The 23,154-nt window shown below is 43.6% G+C and overlaps 1 long non-coding RNA gene across 1 annotated transcript; it reads left to right on the forward strand.

Annotated features, from left to right (window-relative positions):
* The first annotated feature begins 3,794 nt into the window (after positions 1-3,794).
* On the forward strand, positions 3,795-19,078 carry LOC116945776 (uncharacterized). Its single transcript, XR_004403366.2, has 3 exons — positions 3,795-4,377; positions 6,175-6,387; positions 7,625-19,078. It is a non-coding gene; the product is annotated as an uncharacterized LOC116945776 (long non-coding RNA).
* Positions 19,079-23,154: the final 4,076 nt, after the last annotated feature.

Raw genomic sequence — 23,154 nt, forward strand, 5'->3', positions numbered from 1 at the left:
GACGGTACATTGCCCCATCCATTGTCCCTTTGATGGGGTAAAGTTGTCCTGTCCCCTTAGCAGAAAAAACACCCCCAAAACATAATGTTTCCACCTCCATGTTTGACGGTGGAGATGGTGTTCTTGGGGTCATAGGCAGCATTCCTCCACCTCCAAACACGGCGAGTTGAGTTGATGCCAAAGAGCTCCATTTTGGTCTCATCTGACCACAACACTTTCACCCAATTGTCCTCTGAATCATTCAGATGTTCATTGGCAAACTTCAGACGGGCATGTATATGTGCTTCCTTGAGCAGAGGGACCTTGCGGGCGCTGCAGGATTTCAGTCCTTCACGGCATAGTGTGTTACCAATTGTTTTCTTGGTGACTATGGTCCCAGCTGCCTTGAGATCATTGACAAGATCCTCCCGTGTAGTTCTGGGCTGATTCCTCACCGTTCTCATGATCATTGCAACTCCACGAGGTGAGATCTTGCATGGAGTCCCAGGCCGAGGAAGATTGACAGTTCTTTTGTGTTTCTTCCATTTGCGAATAATCGCACCAACTGTTGTCACCTTCTCACCAAGCTACTTGGCAATGGTCTTGTAGCCCATTCCAGCCTTGTGTAGGTCTACAATCTTGTCCCTGACATCCTTGGAGAGCTCTTTGGTCTTGGCCGTGGTGGAGAGTTTGGAATCTGATTGATTGATTGCTTCTTGGACAGGTGTCTTTTATACAGGTAACAAGCTGAGATTAGGAGCGCTCCCTTTAAGAGTGTGCTCCTAATCTCAGCTCGTTACCTGTATAAAAGACACCTGGGAGCCAGAAATCTTTCTGATTCAGAGGGGGTCAAATACTTATTTCCCTCATTAGAATGCAAATCAATTTATAACGTTTTTGACATGCGTTTTTCTGGATTTTTTTGTTGTTATTCTGTCTCTCACTGTTCAAATAAACCTGCCATTAAAATTATAGACTGATCATTTCTTTGTCAGTGGGCAAACGTACAAAATCAGCAGGGGATCAAATACGTTTTTCCCTCACTATATAAGGGTCGTTTAAAACGCGAGTGGGCACCCATTACAAGCTTGTTGGACTACATTCGCATAGAATGTTGCATTTAATGAATATAAAGAAATATATGCTTGGAGTGCATTCTCGAGAGACGTGTGGCATCCATCTGTCCCTTGTGGAAAGAAATCAAGAAAAAACTGATGCACAACAATTTGAGTGGAAATTACAGTTACGTTGATTTAAAGGCAGTCCGAACCATCCCGCCAAAGGTAACAGCAAAACCAATACTGACTACGTCAACAACAAAAACAAGCCACAGTCCACGGACATAAATTCCGCTAGTGGTAAAGAAATCTTGCCATAAAATGCTAAACTGCATATTACTTAATTGTCTGGCCAAAGATGGAAAAAAACAGGCCTTTAGTTTTGCACGCAACGTGTGATTTATTTTGAGTTTCGTTGGAATTATCAGCTGTCACAATGCCTTGTTTTCAATGGCTTAAGCTGCACACATCCTTAACACAGATGCAAGCCCATCTGTGTATTAGCATTGCCAGTTTTACTGCTTAAATCTTTTTGTCCGAAATGTGCTAGACACAAAGACAAAGATCCCCCTTGTAGCCTTTAACAGACTGCTGGAGCAAGTGCTGTCAGCGAACAGCACCTCTGTAGGCCGACACGGTGGCAGGACCACGCATGGGTGCCGAGGTTTACACACCGCAGCAGGTACTCCTTCTAGGCTGAGCCGACTTAGGGGCGGCACAGGACTGGTTCAAATATTCACCACTGTTATTGGTGATCCGCGGGAATCGAACTGTGCTGGACGGTTTCACAGCGCAGTTGCGCTAACCGCTGCTCCACCACTCCTCACAAGACCGGACACACGCGCGCACACCGGTGTCGCGGTGTGGTTCACGGTGCGAGGAATGCAAAACCGACGCAGTGTCGGTGCTTGCTTACAGCACTTTACGTGCTGTCAATGTCCCACCTATTAAGGCCAGCACGGCAAATGTGCCAAGCATTCATTGAAGGATGAGTTAACCTACAGGAAGCCTAGGGCAGTTTCGGATATCATCGCTTGCAACAGCTGTGTATGGCCGGAAATGAAACTTAGGTATTCGGACTTGCGGTGCTGTGCATGAACTTATACACGCACATGTGCACATGCACATACAACACTTAATGACAATAACAAGTGTATTCAGATTTCGCTCAATGAGCCAGATATTTTTTTTTGTTAAACCATTAGTGTGTGGTCGGCGCATGTGCGGGGCTCTTTGGCTCGGTACAAAGGGACGGTGCCTGTGCCAGTGGGTTGCCTTATGATGACTTTACATTAGGCCAGGCTGCTGAGCACCACGTGATAGGGCGAGGTTTTCCTTTAATACAGTCCGTTTAAACGTCAATGTCTTTCCACGAACACGTCCGAGCCGAGCCAGCGCAGGGCCCCCACAGCACGGATGGTTTTCCACTGGCAGCGCGCGAGCCGTTATACAAAACCGTGATGTACCGGCCTTGGCGAGACATATTAATCTGGCACAGGGCCAAACAGGGCCAAGGACGTGCGGGTATAATGGTGGGTTTATTGCGTGTGACTTCAGTAAGTATGTATGTTGAACTTCTTTCACACCGTACGTAGCCAGCCGCACTTATCAGAGGTGTGGGGAAAGGACAACATAGTGAGTCGATGGTGTGGAATATGAACGACATGCCGTCACCACATCACCCAGAAGCGGTCTCGCACTCTCACGTGACGTGTGATGTCAGCGGCACGGCACTGCTTCTACAGTGGAAAGTGACTCACGCCTCCTAACCGGCAACCTCCTGGGTTCAACACCGACCTCGACATGGCTCGGATTTGGCAGTGGAAAGGGGTGAATCGGATTCTTTTAAAATCGGCCTGTGGTAATGTTAGCAATGTATCGGGCAGATCCTTGGTAGCTCAGAGGGCTGAATGCTCATCTCAAACTACGTGACCAAAACCAATGGGATCACAGGTTCAAATCCCGTGTGGTTAAACAAGTTGCTCATGTCACAAGTGTGACGGGTGTATGGTTTCAGACCAGTAATTTAATGACCTCACACACACACAAAACATTGCACAACTTTAGCTCTGCACTCGCAAGGGCCTACGCTGGGTTTTTGATGTCTACATTTTGAAAAATATACTTGATGATTGGCGTGTAGCAAACTACTAAAACACGAGTTGTTTTATGCTGCTGCTTAACGTCAGGTGGGAGAGACGCGTGGACTTTAAACGTAGTTCTGTTTTGTTTCCCCTTCCAGGCCATTGCCTGCTGCAACATGAAGGGTTTCGTGTCAGCCATGTGACTAACATTATTCAGAGAACCCAGATCACTGGATCGCAAAGCCACCACAGATGCAGTCAGAACTGCTGTCATCAGTACTGCAATTCCTTGCAATTCTATTCTTGCTACTACACACGGGTCACAGGGAAATGTATTTGAAATTGTAATTTCATCATCCACGCTTAATCCACTGCTAGATGAAGGCATTCCTAAAGCAGCCACCACCTCTCATGATCTGTGATGTAGCAATCTTCCTCGCATGTTGATATATGCTTGATCAGCATATTAGATTTCTCTCGTAACACGGTTTTTCCGGTGTGATTTTTATTGTTTAGTTTGCGTCGTTTTGGTGACCCATGTCACTATTGCAAATGAGACTCTCTCGGTCCCTTGAGTTCTTACCTGGTTAAACAAAATGGACTAACTTACCAACACACATTTGCCTGTAAAAGTAAGCAATATGCCACCGAGTTTTTTTTGATACAGCCTCAAGAAGGATGTAAAGCTGCTGCAAGGTAACAGCTGACACATGCCACAAGGACTAATAAAGTCTGAGACTGGCAAATATGCTCCTATTCTTGGTTCTTTCGGTAAAGTCACGTAGAAGGGAAACAACAAAATAATAAAAATATAAAATAACAAAAATATAAAGCAACACATTTTTATTATTTTATCGTTTCCCTTCTACGTGGTGACTTTACCGAAAGAACCAAGAACATGAATCCCTGCAGTCACGAAAGCTTTAAATCAAAATTTCAATATGCCCCTGTTTTGGCACGCACATAAAAAAAACACGGTTTTCATTCTTTCACGGGCGTGACGGATATGTGTGCGAGCATCTACACCGCGCTTGCGCGACCGCCACGGATGAACACGAACCGCGCGAACGCAAAGGCGGCGTCGGCGCCGCCTCGCAAACGCGGATCGCTTCGCAGGCCTCCAGCGGCGTTTGCCTCGGACTGCATCGCCATTTGACGAGACAAGAAATATTGGAGGCTCTCCGCGTTCGCCCGCTGTGCGGGAGTACGGCGATTCATCGTCGGAGCCAAGGACGAGGGTGCACACAAAGTTCCCGGTTAGTATTCCGCTTGTGATACTCCTCTGGGCACTGCAAGCAATTAGCTAATTACCAGTCAAATGCCTACCCAATAAAAGGCAGAAGGGGAGTTTAAGGGGTAGGGGTGGTGTGGAGGGGGGGGGGGAAGCCGGGGGTGGGGTGTCGGGGTAGGGGGGGGGGTAGCGATGGGAACGGGAGGCCCTCTCAGTCGCCCGAAATCTGGGCTGCGGAATCCCACTGGACCTGCGACAAAGGCCTTCCATTGGTCGCCACTCCGGCAACATTTTTTTTGCCCATTGATTAATAGATCTGCTGGGAGAAGGGCCTTTAATACCCAGATGGAAACACGTCTCCCTTGGAATATTTGTAAATGATGCTTCTGCAAGAGTTTTTGAAGGATTGCGATTAACGGGTCGAACCAGCCAACGCCACAATGGCATCTTAATGCGGCAACAATCGCCAGTGCAATTCTGCATGTGGAGTTCAGCTGGAGGCTGTTATAGTGTTTTTCTGATCATATATAAATATCTTGGCGAGGCATATTTTCCGGATTGCATTCAGTGCATCCAACAAAATTGTCTGGGTAGTTCAGCTAAAAAAAAAAGCGTCCCAATGAAATGTATAAAGCAAAGGCGCCCTGTCCAGAGACAAGCCTGTATTGTTTTTTTTACAATCTCTAAAAAAATAAAGAGACAAAACTTGCATGGAACTGCGTCGGGTTTGTCGCGGTTGTGCTACTGTGGCACTCTCGCCTCCGTTTCGGGTCGTACCGCGTGTTGTTTGGCACGATGTCTGACTCTTCGCTCCACATGCTGGGAGCTACTCGAGGAACTGAATTGCGTTGTTGCTGTCATTTTGTGTTTTTAAGACCACATTTTCAATGTTTCCGAGACGAGCGGACAGTTTGGAACGCAGGCACGCACGCCCTCTGTTGAGCTTGGGCAATATTGTGAAGGTTGCATACCCACAAATTCTAAGGTGGCCTAAATGTGCCTTTGAACAAGGGTGCACGTTGCCTTTTACGCTAAGGAATTAGCCGCATTGTGTGAACAAGCCCAAAGTGGATATGTCAACATTTAGTTTCATTAAAAAAAATAACTTTAGTCATTTAAAAAAAAAAAAACGACCCCCGTTCGATTTTTTTTCAAGTTCACCATATATCGAGGCACCACAATTGCCGCAAATAAGCAGAAAAACAATTCACTGCGATGTTTTAAGGTTACAATCGAATAGCAGGTGTCCCTGTTCGTGAGAAATGTTGAATTTCTCACCACTGGATCAGGGTCACGAAAAAAATACCACAGGCAATGCCCCGTTGTATGTGTGAGCATCAAACCCCCATCTATTTCAAAAGAAAAGTCGTAGAAACGTGCGCCAGGTGTGTACTGGATAGAGATCTGCATTGGACAAAGTAAATATCGATCGAGCTCAAATTGTCACCTGGTAAGGATACTTAGGAAGGTCTCTGTGTAAATCAAATGTATAAAAAGAATCAACATTAATCCACGACCTGACGCTCCGTTGCACTCCTACTCCTACGCAGCACGATGGATGACGGCCACGAGAGTTTAAGACTTTTAGACGCTTCACTTTAAGAGGGTTATACGAGTTCACGATTCCCAGGGGTGATACGCGCAGACGGGCACGCGCACGCAGCTTCATTCCGCAGTTTCAGAGCCCTGCTCAAGCCATTTCCTACTTACGAGCCACGTCCTCACTCGGGGACAACTGCCTTGGCCCAGGAGGAGCGCACGGAATAATACTCCCAGGGTTTCTGTCTTATCGCCGGTGATGACATTTTTGATGTGTCCTCAGATTACGTGGAACAGAGGTCATCGCAAAGTCGCACGTGGAGAGACTTTCCTACGGCTCCCAGCCTCCCCGTGGCGCGCATTGGTTAGCGCACTGAACTTACAATCCAGAGCCCCGGCAGGTTCTATTCATTGGGAAAAAGACAAACAAACTCTACGCGCTGGAGCAGAATATGCATTCATGCTGTCTGCACGCCAAAGCTTCTTGGCTTTGGATGTAAGTGTGGATGTAAGTGTACAGTAATGTGTGTACGACGGATGTTATGATCAGCACACTGGATTTTCAATCCGGTGGTCGCCATTTCGATTCATTTTCCTGGCACGGCAGTTGAAACAACGGGGCAAAGTTTATTTAAATCTGCCCGCGTCAGTCCGGCCAATCAGTATGAATGGGTACATCCACACTTATTCAATCAGCAGGATTGCTTGCGGTGGGATAAAGTTGTGGGTATTCCCAAATGTCTGGCCACAGTGGAATAGTGGCCCACCAGCCGTGGCACGAGTGAACAATGGCAGGGCTGCACCTTTAACGGCCCTCCCCAGCACCCAGTCGTGCTCATATCAGACCGATCAAGCTAACTGCGGGGCTGTATCGCTACTCGGCAGGGCGATATCTTGGGAGGCAACAATGCAATTCTCCAGTGGCATGGTAAATGACCCTCATTTACAAACTCGCTGTGATGGACTATATTTACAAACTTGTCCCCAATTGCTTACCTATCACTTTTTCATTTTGGCTACTTCATTGTCAATGTATGTGGACTAGGGCAGTGTTTCTTTTTGATTCGGAGTGATGTTGGGCTGCGTTGATCCCAAACCAGGATTTTAACTCGCAACTTTAGAACTGCGAATCGACCATTCTACCAGCAGTGTCACACTGCTAGATTTTGTGTTATTTCATAATATTTTGATTTAAAGCTTTCGTGACTGCAGGGATTCATATTCTTGGTTCTTTCGGTAAAGTCACGTAGAAGGGAAACAATAAAATAATACAAATATAAAACAATATATTTTTATTCTTTTATTGTTTCCCTTCTACGTGACTTCATTATATTTCTTTATTTCATTTTCGATATAAATGTGTTGACCTGAAATTGCTTGCTCATGGCACTGCTGGCAGAATACTTACTATACATCACTTCTACGAGTTATTTTGGCCTACTCTTCCATGCTAGTCAGACGTCTTGCAAGAGGTGGGAGTGGCCACATGACATTGATGGTATGTTAAAGGAACTCAATTCATTGCTGTTGTTTTTGTGAAGGTCATTTGTGCGGGTACGTACATTTACAACAACCCCAGGTGTCTCCATGCTGAAATGACCATGAAAGCAATGCCCATGTTTATCGGTGATCCTAATTAATCGGGAAACATTGCACGTTACCATGGCAGGGATACGTCCATCGATATAATGAGCATGTTTGACTTTGCCCCCCATGCTGTGTCGTCTCACCAGATGGTGCCCATTTCATGAAGTTCCAAAGGGGTGATCGTGATGATGAATGTTTATGACCACGATGATGATAACGAAGGTGACTATGGTGATGGTGATGAAGATAACTATGGTGAGTATGGTGATGATGGTGATGAGGATAACTATGGTGAGTATGGTGATGATGGTGATGAGGATAACGATGGTGATCATGGTGGCGATGATGATGATGATAATGAGGATGACGATGGTAGTTATGACATTGATGATGATGAAGATAACGACGGTGAGTATGGCGATGATGATAACGATGGTGATTATGGTAATGATGATGATGTGGATGAGGGCCATGAGATTATCATGCCCCAGATTTAAACTTGTGCTTTTTTTATTTATTTTTTTGCCCCAGTTGCTGCAGCCACTGAGCCATATCCCGTTTATATTTGAATTAATGTATTATAACTATATGAATGTCTATAACCTACAATTACGTGATATATAACAGAGCGGTGGCTGCATAACGCACATATTGTCTAACAGCGTATCGGTCGTGTTTGTTTTACATAGTACATTGTGTCATAGCTGAATCATTTACATCTGTTTTCATCGCCATATCGTTGGTTATTCACATTTATTTTGTCGTTATTTTCTAATCCATTCCACACTGAAGATTGTTTCTTAAGACAGCTTGCTGGTGCATGTGGCTTATTCTGCAGAATTCAATCTTGACAGAGCATAATTCCGGCAGTATGGCGACAAGCTGCTAATCAAAAAAACCATGAGTTAGAATCTTGGTCACAGCCAAAACTACCACCCATCATTCCTCCGGGGTGGTAAAATTAGCACCAGGTGGTGATGCCGCACAACCTGATGGTAACTTGGCATTTTATGAAAACACAACAACAGGGCGATCGAGCAAGCATTCGTTAAATAAAAATATCTACGATTGCTTTTGTAGTTAAAGTTACTATGAGGAAGGAAGGGTGATGTGTGATCACTAGCATTGGTGGTGATTATCTAATTTGGCCCTGCCTTGGTAAATTAACAGACTCGGTGAGTATGGGCACATGGGCAGCAGTGGTGTTTCAAAATATTCGTCTTTTATATACTCAGCAAGTGTTCCTGGCAGCAGCCGATTTGAGTGTGTGACTCGTCCTTTAAGAGTGTTCTTGATACGCGGGAGTGTCTGGAATAATACTCAGCAACCCACGCAAAGAGACACGTGTCCCCCTTGCTGTACTGCCTTCTACATGCCATCTGGTAGCCTGTCAGATGGGTGTCTCCAACACCAGGCGACCTCTGTACGATTCACCAACCCCATCTCCAAAGTGCTGGATTGCAGGATTGAGATGTCAACAGAGGTCACCCCATAGATTGACCGGTCCAGCACTCGCTCAGAACCTCAGTGGAGGTGAGCGGCGCGGAACGTGTTAAGCCTGGTGACTATTTGACTTTTTTTTAGAAACAAAACGACTCATATGTAGAAACACAACGACGTGGTGCAGCGGTGGTGTAACGGTTCGCACACTGCACTTGCAACCCAGAGGCCGCCCGGTTCCATCTCCTGGCGTGGCAGTTGAAACAATGGGCATGTTTATATAAATGGGTTCACCGCCACAGCTCGCCAGTTATGTGGTGGGGTAAAGTGTGGGTACTACCTCTACCAAGACGTCTGGCCAGCGTGGAGAATAGGTTTGTCATGCTTCTATGAAGCCACCGCTTCCTCTTCTGCCAGCAGTGGTATGATGAAGCAATTGTAGAGCTACACCTTTGCCTCTACATTTTGCTGCGCTAACTTGAATCTATTCTTGAGCTTTAACCTTTGGATTTGGCACATTACTTGGGCCGATACAATGTGGTCATGCATTATCCCTTATTTAACAAAATTGGAGCGGTAAAATATCGTAAAATAAAGAGTGCTGAGTGCAGCCAGATATACAGGGCTCCACGGGGTTGTCATGCAGTTTAACCTCGACCTTTGACCTTACCAACTGAGTAGCAATTCCAGGAACCATAATTGGGCAGATACCAGCGCCACAGTTTGACGGGCAAATGAGAGCTCAGCTCCCCGTATACATTTTGAACGTTAACATTTGTTTTATATATAATACACAAGAGTTCCTGAGCACGCGCCCAAAGGCTCAATACGCCAAACGGCCAGCAACCAACAACACCTTCAAAGTCGTAATCGATATGAGTGTAAGTCGTTTTCTTGAATTGACCGAGGCCATTATTGTAAGAGCTCAGCAAAAAATAAACCTTGGAAGGGAATTACAAAGTTGAGCGGTGCAAGGGCATACGCAGAAGGAGAAGCGTTGTGTGACCTGCGGTGTGGTGAGTCGTGAGTGTGCGGGTGGGTGAGCGAGTGGGTGAGCCAGCGAGTGAGTGTGTTGTCAGTCATCTCAGTCAGTCAACCCATGGCACCTGGGTCTGTCCCGTGACCTCCTGTCAGCGGGCGTTAAACACTTCCACTTGGCCTTAAAGTGCACCTAGCCTGGCACAAGAGCCGTGGTGACGTCGCCGCCACGTGGTGGTTGATGAGATGACCTGGATGGAGGAATCGTTGAGTGAAGTTCCCGTGAACAGTCGCGAAGGAAGAGTGACAAGGAGGTGACTGACCACCGCTCCTGAGCAAGCGAGTGAGTGAATCAGTGAATTGCTGGATCATTAACGTGCGTTTAACATCGGCTGTGTCATACCCCCCCCCCCTTTTTTTTAAACAAGGTCACGCTACAGGCTTAGGGAGAACCGCGCGAGTGCGAAATCGTTCCAAGAGATATCGGAGGGAATATTACTCACAAGGAAGCAGAGATTTGTGTTTTTTTTAGTTTTGCTCTGTCCAGAGGTAGGACTCCTGGGCACAACCCCGACTGTCGCTCGGCACGTTTGTATGGACGCACGCTGAACTTATTTCGCACTGTACGTAGCCAACCGTGCAAAAGTCTGATCGCACTCAGCCCCGAGTTCACAGGACCTGTTCGTGACGATTGTATGTGGACACGGACAGCCCGGTTGTCCATCCACTGCCGGACGAGGGCTTCCCCACGCCTTGTGGATCGTGAGGATTCCTTGACCATACTTCACCACGCTGGTCAGTGCGAGAAGGTGAAGGGACTACAGAACAGGAGTGGGTTTTGCTGCATTGCCCTCTGCTACCCATTGTGCCTATGACATATGCTTTATGTGTGGTGATCACCCATCCCGGCACTATCCAGGCTCAGCCCCGCTTAACGTCTGATTGCTGACGGGATCGTGTGCATTTAAGGTGATCTCAGTGACCGTTTAGTGGCATTACTTCTGTCACCCCATCATACCGTTGTGGCCGATAAAATAGGTACCGCTTTATAACACGTGTCTAGATTGAAAGCTCATTTCTTTAGAACGGAGTTTTTTGTGTTTAGTTTGTTGTCCTTCCCCCGCATCTCCGATCACCGCGGTTGGCTACGTACGGTGAGAAAGATGAAGAACAACATACATACGAACTGCCGTTACATCATGTGACGGCTGGCCTCCAAAATAAAAGGAACGTGGAATTTCCTCCACTGGCTCAGGCACGCCAACAGAAAAGGGGGGGGGGGGGGGGGCGGCCGTCCATGACATTTTAAGACACGTTGATGTTTAATGAACGTAATGTTCGCATCGATATCTACGTGCGCCGTGAGTGATGTGCACAGCAGTCTTCATTACTCCGTTGGCGAACGCATCTCACTCTGCTTTAATGCATTTTCCATCCGTTGGTGCTACCGTGTGTCTTGGCCACACAGCTGATCTTGTTTTCCAATTAAGGTTATCAATCAAATCAAATGAACCCAACAAAGCAAAGTTTGATTAATATGCATTGGGCTCCCATCAGGCAAAGCTGGTAAAAGGGTTAGAAGTTAATGTCCAATTGATCATAATAGTAGCGCGTAACTGACATGTACTGATACCGCGGTTGAAATGTGTTGCGGCATTATTGTACCCCGTGCCACTCGAACACATCTTATTAGTGCTGGTCCATTATATGGGACAGTAAGTCTTAAATGTGTCATTAACAATGCCTTATTAAATAAGTAAACTAACCACCTGCATCATTATCACTGCCTAATAAGAGTCAAATATAATATAGTGTGTGCTCACGGGAGGCGGACTGGCCATTCCTGAGCACGATAGGAGGAGGATCAACGTCTTTAACGTTAGTCACCGTTCTTTTCGTATTATTCATTGTTATAATTGTTGACCCAGGAACGCCTTGCTGAGTCTCAAGGCTCCTTTTAAAGAGGGCCCTGCCACCAACGTGAAAAAAAAAACTATATACACTCTTAAACAACTGACAATGCTGCACCCTAATTATCATTGACGCGACTTATTTGAATGTTTATTTTCATTCCTACTGCCACTACTCCGACCTGTGTTAGCCACGTGATCAGAGGTTGATCAATACATTGCCGGCATTCTCCTGACATCTAGGGGGTTGATTTGGCAGTGCTGGACAAACTCCCATCAGTTACTTGCGATAAAGGTGCAGCCCTGAAATTCCTTCCTCGTGCTACTGTGGGCGGCAGGTCCTCTGCCAAAGGGATCTCTGGAGAGCCCCTCTCGACGGTGTTTTGGCCTACTCTTCCACACTGCCCAGACCTATTTAGAAGTGTTAAGTAAAGTGAAATGTGTACTCAAGCTCAAGCAATGGGATAGCGCTGAGCAAGTGGTGGAAATTCAACATTCCCATGGCGTACTGGACTGCGACTGTAAATAATTGATTATTGCACGCATAATTATACACGTGCATTGTGGCCGTGGTATCAATTTTAATCCAGGAATAATTGCATTGTTATTTGCACCGCAGGATATGTATAATTCAGCTAATATTGCTGGCAATGGCCTCTTTAACAGCAAAAGGGATATCTTGACATATTTAGCGGCAGTGTTTTCACAATCCCGGGCAACTTGGAGGCGTTTGACAAGTCAAAATATAATTACGGGCTGCTTTTGATGAATTGTGGATGATCGTTGTGCAATTGAATAAATAAACAATGACGACATCTGCTGAATCTCTGAAATAAAATTACATTAATAATCACCGAGCAATTGGCAATTCTGGAGCGATGTTGCACAGCAGCGCGTGTTTAATCAGGGCAAACAAAGAGTTGTTGAAACAAATGCTACTGCTGCGCCCTGCTTGGCCCTGTTTAAACAGAGGCTACAGGGAAACGTTGGTCTGAGAGCCCCCAATTGGTCACTGGAATACATTTTATTTTAGATTGGCGATGGCGGAAATGAGTGCCCTGGTATTTTCTATTTACTGATTTCAAAACGGTTTTTTTTCCTTCTTCGAGCAGATGCTGAACAAGCAAATGCACTTCGAGTGAATACATAAATTGCCATATGAGAAACCAATCTGCAACGTGTGCTGTGTGCGTGTTCGCGCGTCATTTAGAATCCAGTTGTTTTGGTGAATTCCATTGGCCTCTAATTCACGTGAGACTGAGCGGTGGCACATTTGTTGGGGCGTTGTTTCTATGAAAACCCAGCGAACCGAGTTTGAGTCCCTGCCACAGCTAGTGATTTCAGAACTCATCCTTGCCTTTTCCACTTCACCCACTAATGCCGACCAGCGTGGCGAACTATGGTCGCAACATTTATCACCGACGTGCCACCCATCGGTGGGATTGAGAATGGATTAAATGTATTTAATCGAGCATATGAAGGCAGCCTTAAGCGTCTATCTATCTCTTTGTTTTACGCTTTCATTCATTCGAAGGACGCTCGTTGGTACGTGCGTCAGTCTCAGAGATGCGGTGTCACTTAACCGTGAGTATTTTTGGCATTAATGCTCGTCTTATTGTGCAAGTTAATCAAGAAAGCGCTGTGTTTCACCCACAAATATAGTCTGTGGAAGTTTTGCAGTTGGGGGACGACGTCGCTACGTGTTTCACCGATTGAGTAATTTGCGGTGTCATTTAAACATTTTGGACCGTGACGTCGGCACACGTGGCGCACTCTTCAATATGGTAACGTCACGAGATCTTAAACATCGACTGCGAAGCAGACGGTCCGTTCTCAAATAATTTAAACACCCGCAAGTATTAACCAGGGCGGGCCGCAGGCCTATAACCGCAAATCGCCGCGACAAACTCGCTCCCGCTTGGCCACGTCCAACGCCAACGGCGTCTCCAAACTTTAAGTGACAATCGTGTGTGCTTTTGTCTCTCTCTCTCTCTGCGCCATGAAGATATAGCATCTTTCGATAGGGAGCAGAGTAACTTTACGATGACTATGGTGAAGTATTTTTTTGTGTCACTGCCGAAGCTTCCACCAAGTGCCACGCACCCCACCTCGAGTGTTTAGAGACGTGCGCCGTGAGGCCGCGTTCAGCGAGTCGCTTTTCTCCACGGTGGAGCGGAAGCGAGTCTCTCGATTGTTGCAGAGGTTTGCGGTTCGATTCCAGAATACGCCCTGGTTAATATCGCAGACTGTATTTAACCTCGCTTCAGAGATCCCGTGACGTTGGGCGATGCCATGTGTTCCAGCATCAAGGTCCAAATTTGATATATATTTTTTTTTTAAGTCGCCCACAAATTGGTTAAAATCACTTCCCAACATCGCCCCCTGCTGTTAAACTACCGCGGACTGTGATCATCTGTGAAACCGAGCGTCTTCACGATAGCCCTTCTGCTATAACAATGGCACGAATACCAAATAGACCGATTTGGTTTGAAATAAACTGCGGCGCGTTGGAGAGATGACAAGAACATGAGGGATTGATCGAACACACAGCTCGTGAAACTGAGTGAGGTGGAATGGCGTGCGTAGAAAGTGAAGACATTGTAAGGTTCATTCAGTCATTCCCTTTGTTCAGTGCCAGATGAGAATCCATTGCGACAGCAAATCCCTTTTGCAAGTGGTTACATTAAAAAGTGCTGAGGGGGGTAATGGTAGCAAGTCAAAAAGTTTAAATTCGTGTAAGAGTATTGCTCCAAAGAAAACAAGCGCCATTCCTGAGTGCCCTTTTTGCAATGGCAAGGTCACTGAAGAGACATCGGGTTCAGAGTGAACTCAGCGACCCTCTTATGTGGGAAGCCACACATTGACAGTGTCAGATAGGACTGGCCTCACCATAGGAATGTGGAACTTACCAAGCACGGACTCAGTACAGCCCACGGACGTCAGCACATTTATAAAATGGGTACAATATTTGCGGGAGGTTTTATGTTATTTTTGGCTTCACCTCGATATTGCAAATACGTTCGAAAATAAACCTCTCGACACAAATTTAAAAGTGAGCCTGCCTCCCCCCCTCCCTCCCACGAAAAACAACCACATTCACAAAAGCATGCCAACAAAAATGGCATCGCTATAGAGAAACAACAGATGAGAATTACATCAGCCAATAGAGAACGGAGGATTCTAAATTATAGCAGAGGAACGACAATGGGGGGACATTAAAGGAATGACAGGGAAGGATAGAAACAAAGAAAAATGATGATAATGAGAGCGGGTAGAGGGGGTGAAAGACTACAGAGGGGCCCCTCTGGACTGATTTACTGTATATTAGCAAGTCGCAATTCGACTGCAGTCAGTGGGGGTATTACGGCGGGTGGTTTTGATGTTGGTAACGATAAACTGCTGCAAAAAAAATGTGTCGAGAAGCTCAGTGGCAGACGTGCGCAAATGAACGCGCGCCAACGAGAAGCATGAGAGTGGAAGATAAAGCGATAGAGTCATTGGATGGCCAGTGGCATCCTATCCACTGAGCAGCAACCCAGAAACAGCTGTTTGCCGTTTCAAGTTGGACAGAGTGGAGCACGTGTTTTCAATCAGTTCAAAATGTGCAGCGACAATGAGAAGGAAAAAGAACGTGATTATTATAAAACAATGTAGATATAATGAACCGACTTGTATTCCAAATGAATGCATATTTTGTTAGAAGCTTAAATAACAATGGATTGTTTGCCTGGTTGCCACTGCTCCCCTTGTATTTGTGAGGTCAACCAGAGCCCACCTCCATCGGGATGTGTGTAGGTATGTACGTTGAACTTCTTTCGCATCGTACATAGCCAACCGTGCTAATCACAGGTACAGGCGACAATGGCAAATTACATTTTACAAAAAATCAATGAAGTTTATTGTGCTTAAGATTTCGAGAATTGTCAAGGTTCATCGGGAATTGCCAAAAACTCTGTGAGCCAAACCAAGGCACTGTGATGGCATGAGGTATCTGTATCGGAAGAGTTTCTACAGTTGCGTTTTTTTTTGGGGGGGTGGCTGCACATTTGGCTGCCATTTGAATAAACCTGTATTCTCGACTCAGAAATCTAAGTCCACCGCATTAGGAGGTTTTAACTGAATAATTGATTCAGTGTAGGAGCACTAACACGCAGCATATTAAACCCACAGAGATGCCTTTCCTACGCAAGAGCGACACTTATGAAGGGGTGCACCACATATTCTTAGCTCTTTCGGTAAAGTCACGTTGAAGGGAAACAATAAAATAATAAAATATATACACCACAGTTACTGGAACCCCAGGCCACACGTGGCCGGGCAAAGCGTGGGTACTCCCACCTCCTGCATGATGTCTCTAGCCAGTGTGGAAGAGTAGGCTAAATAATCCAGTAGAGAGGCCATCTGGAGCTTTCTCTAGCGGAAGATATTCTGCCAGCGGTGCCGTGAGCAATACATTGGCACCGATCAATCCCCTTTTGGATGAAAGTCTCCCCAAGCTGCCGTTATCTCCCGATCGTGCGATGTAATCACAGACCTAGCACCTGCACGTAATTTGATTTCCACCTTTACGAGTCTGTATTGTAATATTTTCTGGTCATTTCTGCTGTGTTTGTAAAATATGTGTACGTTTGCATAGTTGTACAGGCTATTTATTGCCCAGCATGCGAAGAAAGCTTTCAAATTGTTCACAAACTGTAACCACGGCCATCTCAATGTAGTAGAACAGTATAGACACATTTGGGGAGATTTTCTGACGTATTATGGGCCAGTTGTGCTATCGGTCAGGGAATTAAGTGAAAACACCCATCTACAGTCCTTGTCAGGGAAACATCCTCGGAATATGATGCCACACTATGACGTTTGGAGTAGCTTCAATGGGCCTGATTCATAATTGATTTTTGGATGAAGCCAGACAATGATTCGGATCAATGTGTGTTGCTAACACCCTCCACCACCCGACACAGGTAAACAAATATCACCGTCGTGTGTACGAGTATTTAACGCAGCAATTGTATTGTTTTCGGTTCCAACCTCACAAGAAATGCAGCGATCAGACACGCGACGTTTCGTTTGAGACGACTTGGAACATCATCAGCATGAGATCCAGGAAGTTAAGATAAGCATGTCACATGACCAGGTTTCTCAAATAGGTGTGATGACCTCACCGAAACAACCAATCAGATTGAAACCATAAATTAACCATTTTGTTGTCCCCCCCCCTGCACACTCATATTAGCACGGTCGGCTACGTGCGGTGCGAAAGAAGTTCAACATACATACATACAAAATAATGTGTTATTATGAGTCATGTAGGCTATGAAGAAAACCCTGCTACGTTGAAGAGGCCTCTCTCACCCAATACAAGATGGCGCTTCTTCGTGTTCTGAAAGGAATGGGTTGTTGTGCGTCAATCATCTTCTCGTATTCATATGTTATTAGATGTGAGCTCAAATGTCCAACTTGAAATCACCTTGAGACCAATTTTTGATTACGCAAATCACCCCAATAGCTACAAAATCTCAGAAGCCCCTTGCAGAATAATGAATATCAATAGGCTATCACTTGCCCGATAGAGGAAATTGCTTTGAATTACTCAGAGTACTGGGTTGCTGCCATGGCCTCGTGGCGAGAACACTGGACTTGCAGTCCAAATGTCACCGGTTCAATTTGACCAGCAAGCCACGTGCGGTGAGGTCAAGTGTGGGTCACTTCCACAACTTCCAAGACTCCTTACCAGCATGAAAGCGTCGGCCAATTGCCCTCCGAATTGGCTCTATAGAGTTCGCTGTGGTGGAGGCCATTCCACCAGCAGTGGCATGAACAAGAAATTGCAGGGCTGCACCTTGACCTCTTCCCCTCTTGGAATTACTGAAACACTTACGGGGCACTTTTTTTGTATTACCACTCTATTGTTCATAAACCGAGAAACACGCTCACAAACGTTGTCGGTTTAACGAGCGCAAGGCCCCACAGCTGAGAGCGGGCACACAGCTCGCAACGTCGGGTGGTTTAACAAAACATGCACGCGCATCCTGCTCACGGAACCCCTACCTCCAAAATATCAAAGCTCCTGCGTTTCCTTTTATGACGTGCGCCAGGATTGAAACGGGGTGCGTCGAAGTGAGGTCCGACAGAATAAGCGGTTTTAAAAAAATAAAAAATTTACTTTGCAGAGCAAGAGTGGCATTCTTTACACGGCATCGTACATCTGGAAGCGGTTAAAATAAATGTACCGAGGTTTCTGATATGGAGCTTTCTTGGACGCTTTTTTTTCATGGCTGGCGTTCTTATAAATTCGTGTGTGTGTGTGTGTGGCAGCTGCTCAAGAAATGTTTGGCAAAGGCAATAAAAAAAACGCTTTTCCTGTAAAGGAAGCGCAAACGATTTTCAGGCTATAAAGCTAACAGATGTCAAGAATATGCAGTGCTTATAGGTAGTTGATGCTTATAGGTGGCTGAGGCCAAAAGGTTGCATATCGACTCTACGTGTGTATGTGTGCGTGTACAACTGGTTTACATTTGTTTTCTCCTGCCAGCTGATTGGTTTAAATTAGGTCACGTGGCCATTTAAAAGCGCACGCTGCTGCTGCTGCTGCTGCTACCCATACTTTTGTTTCAAGTTTCCAAATAAATTCACTTCCAGAGGCCAAAACTGACATCACACTGCCCATTCTGTTTTCACCATGAGGATTTCGAACAGGAATTATATTACAAAGTGGCTGCCTGGCTGGCTGGCTGGCTCAATCAAGAGGCCAAATGCCTGCGTTAGACCATTTCGGTTGGCACTGCCAAGATACTGGATTTGCAACTTGGCAGCAACCTTTAATTGAAAAAAAAAATGTGGATGCATCGTGAGTGCATTGTGAGTTGATGATCTCAGACCACCGAAGCCAACACAGCAATGGCTACACAGAATTTTCGGTAACCCGATTAAAATGTGTAATTTTTTTTATGACACAATTGTGCTTTATAGCTCTCAGACGTTTCGCTCAACGCACTGGAAGCTTCTTCAGGGGTTCTGAATTCATGCAATAAAAGTTGCATCAGGAACTCCCAACACATGGAGTTAAACGTTGGACATTATCCCAAACAACACGTGGAGTTAAACCAGAGGACGCATCGGAGAGTTATGTCAGAAGAACAGAGAGTTTAATTATTTTCTTTCCAATAAAAAGTCATCTAAAACCTTACAGCTCATTAAGGAATGCCGTCTAGAATTAAGCAAGAGGCCCAATAGCGAGTAATTTTCTGAAATATCCATGGAGGGCTTGAATGTTCTCCTGCATGTGTGGGCTTTTCTCCGGGCATTCCTATTTTCTCCCTCTCGCAAATACGTTTCAAAAAAAAAAACTTCAAAAAGAATTGGCTGAACATGACCAAAAAAAAAGAGTCTTGAAGACTCGCTGAGGCTTTCCTGGAGTAAAGATTCCATTGCAAATAAATTAAGTTAACCTAACCCCACTGGGACCTAAATTCACATCACTTTTTTTTTTGGCACAAAGCAGCATGCAGCCCACCTTTTCCACATTTGTTGTTTTAGTAAAGTAACACGCTGCGGTTCAGTGGTGGACGAGTGGCTGGCGCTTTGAGGTCCCGTCCCATTGAGCTTTCGCTCCGATCTCAAGAGGGCCTTTGGGGCGGCCTCCAACAGATCCACTCAGCCCGAAATGTGTTTCTCAGTGGGAGCCTCTCTCAGGTCAACTAGGCCTGAATTGAGCACCCAATGAGAGTCTCTTCCAGGTTAATGCAGCCCCAATTGCTCACCGAGTATAGGACTCACAAAGGTCAACTTAGCCTGAAATGATTACCCGGAGAAATTTACCCACAGGTCAACTCGGCCTGAAATGTGTCTCTGATGTGAGCTATCGCTCGGGTAGCTCAGCCCAAAATATATTCCTGGTGTGAGCCTCCTTTATGTCAACTTAAAGCGAGCAGCCGTGGTGAAATGGATAGCAGACTGGAATTGCAAACCAAAGATCGCCGATTCGATTTCATTTTCCGACTCAGCAGTTGACACAATGGGCACAATTTATAACACCTTCCTGCCTCTGTCCATCCAACAGCGTAAGCGAGTATAAAGTAGCCCGATCAGCAGGTCACGTGAAGAAGGGATAAAGTGTGTGTACTCCTGCCTCTATCAAGATGTATGACCAGCGTGGAAGAGTAGGCCAAATAACCCACTAGAGGAGACGCTCTTGAGCTCCCAGTAGTGGGGATCCTTCTGCCAGCAGTAACATGAACGAGCTATTTCAAGGCTGCACTTTTTACGTTATCTCAGTTTTAAATATGCACACATGTAGAGGGCATCTCTTGGGTTAACACAGCTTGAAATGTGTACCTGGTGTGGGTCTCTCTTAGGTCAATTCAACCTGAAATGTTTGCATATTGAGCACCTCTATTAGGTCAGCTCAGTCTCAAATATGCACCTGGTAATAACAATCCGAAGGTCGACCCGGCCTTAGATTGTTGAGATGGGACCTCTGTGGAGGCCGATGCAGGGGGTTATTGCAGACTTTGTGGCAGAGAGAGGGTGGGGAAGGGCTTTATTATTATTATGGGAGCCGTCGGTTTAATTAATTATTCCCTTTTAATGTGCATCACATTTTGGCCGCTTTTCACAGTCATTTTACTTTGACTATGGTTTTACAAAAAAATTAAAATTGAAAAGTAAAAAAATGCAAGTTGACTGCCAATTTCCGTTCGTTTTATGCCGTGTCTTGTGAAAGCACACGTGCTTGTGCAGATGGCCCCTTTTCGTGGGCGTCTTTTTTCTTAGATGACAACTTTTTTTCTTTCCTCTACGATATTACTACTACGATATTACTACTATGATCTTACTACTACGATATTACTACTACGATCTTACTACTATGATATTACTACTACAATAGTACTACTACGAGATTACTACTACGATATTACTACTATGATATTACTACTATGATATTACCACTACGATATTACTACTACGATATTACCACTGATATTACTACTACGATATTACTACTATGATATTGCTACTACGATATTACTACTACGATATTACTACTATGATATTACTACTACAATATTACTACTACGAGATTACTACTACGATATTACTACTATGATATTACTACTATGATATTACTACTACGATATTACTACTACGATATTACCACTGATATTACTACTACGATATTACTACTATGATATTACTACTACGATATTACTACTATGATATTACTACTACGATATTACTACTACGATATTACTACTACGATATTACTACTATGATATTACCACTACGATATTACTACTACGATATTACCACTGATATTACTACTACGATATTACTACTATGATATTACTACTACGATATTACTACTATGATATTACTACTACGATATTACTACTACGATATTACTACTACGATATTACTTCTATGATATTACTACTATGATATTACTACTACGATATTACTACTACGATATTACTACTATGATATTACCACTACGATATTACTACTATGATATTACTACAATGATATTACCACTACGATATTACCACTACGATATTACTACTACGATATTACTACTACGATATTACTACTATGATATTACTACTACGATATTACTACTATGATATTACTACTATGATATTACTACTACGATATAACTACTATGATATGACTACTATGATATTACTACTATGATATTACTACTGTGATATTACTACTACGAAATTACTACTATGAAATTATTACTATGATATTACTACTACGATATTACTACTATGATAGTACTACAATGATATTACTACTATGATATTACTACTATGATATTACTAGTATGATATTACTACTATGATATTACCACTGATATTGCCACTACGATATTACCACTACGATATTACTACTATGATATTACTACGATATTACCACTACGATATTACCACTACGATATTACCACTATGATATTACTTCTATGATATTACTACTACGATATTACCACTACGATATTACCACTATGATATTACTACTATGATATTACTACTATATTACTGCTACGATATTACTACTATGATATTATTACTATGATATTACTACTATTATATTATTACTATGATATTACTATGATATTACTACTATTATATTATTACTATGACATTACTACTATGATATTACTACTATGATATTAAACACAACGATATTACCATTACGATATTACTACTACGATATTGCCACTACTATATTACCACTACAATATTACTACTACGATATTACCACTATGATATTACTACTATGATATTACTACTATGATATTACTACTACGATATTACTACTACGATATTACTACTATGATATTACTACTATGATATTACTACTATGATATTACCACTATGATATTACCACTACGATATTACCATTACGATATTACTACTACAATATTACCACTACTATATTACCACTACGATATTACTACTACTACGATATTACCACTATGATATTACTACTATGATATTATTGCTATGATATTACTACTATGATATGACTACTATGATATTACTACTACGATATTACTGCTTCGGTATTACTACTACGGTATTACTACTATGATATTACTACTACGATATTACTACTACGATATTACTACTACGGTATTACTACTCTGATATTACTACTACGATATAACTTCTATCATATGACTACTATGATATTACTACTACGATATTACTACTATGATATTACTATTATGATATTACTACTACGATATTACTACTACGATATTACTACTACGATATTACTACTATGATATTACTACTACGATATTACTACTATGATATTCCTACTATGATATTACTACTACGATATTAATACTATGATATTACTACTACGATATTACTACTACGATATTACTACTACGATATTACTACTATGATATTACTACTACGATATTACTACTATGATATTACTACTACGATATTACTACTACGATATTACTACTATGATATTACTACTACGATATTACTACTATGATATTCCTACTATGATATTACTACTACGATATTAATACTATGATATTACTACTACGATATTACTACTACGATATTACTACAACGATATTACTACTATGATATTACTACTATGATATTACTACTACGATATTAATACTATGATATTACTACTACGATATTCCTACTATGATATTACTACTATGATATTACTACTACGATATTACTACTACGATATTACTACTACGATATTACTACTATGATATTACTACTACGATATTACTACTATGATATTACTACTATGATCTTACTACTACGTGACGAGTCCAGAGAGGTATATGTGCTTCACATCTGTAA

The sequence above is a fragment of the Petromyzon marinus genome, chromosome 25, assembly GCF_048934315.1.
Source record: "Petromyzon marinus isolate PM22_M1 ecotype Great Lakes invasive population chromosome 25, UKy_Petmar_22M1.pri1.0, whole genome shotgun sequence".
NCBI classification, from domain to species: domain Eukaryota; kingdom Metazoa; phylum Chordata; class Hyperoartia; order Petromyzontiformes; family Petromyzontidae; genus Petromyzon; species Petromyzon marinus.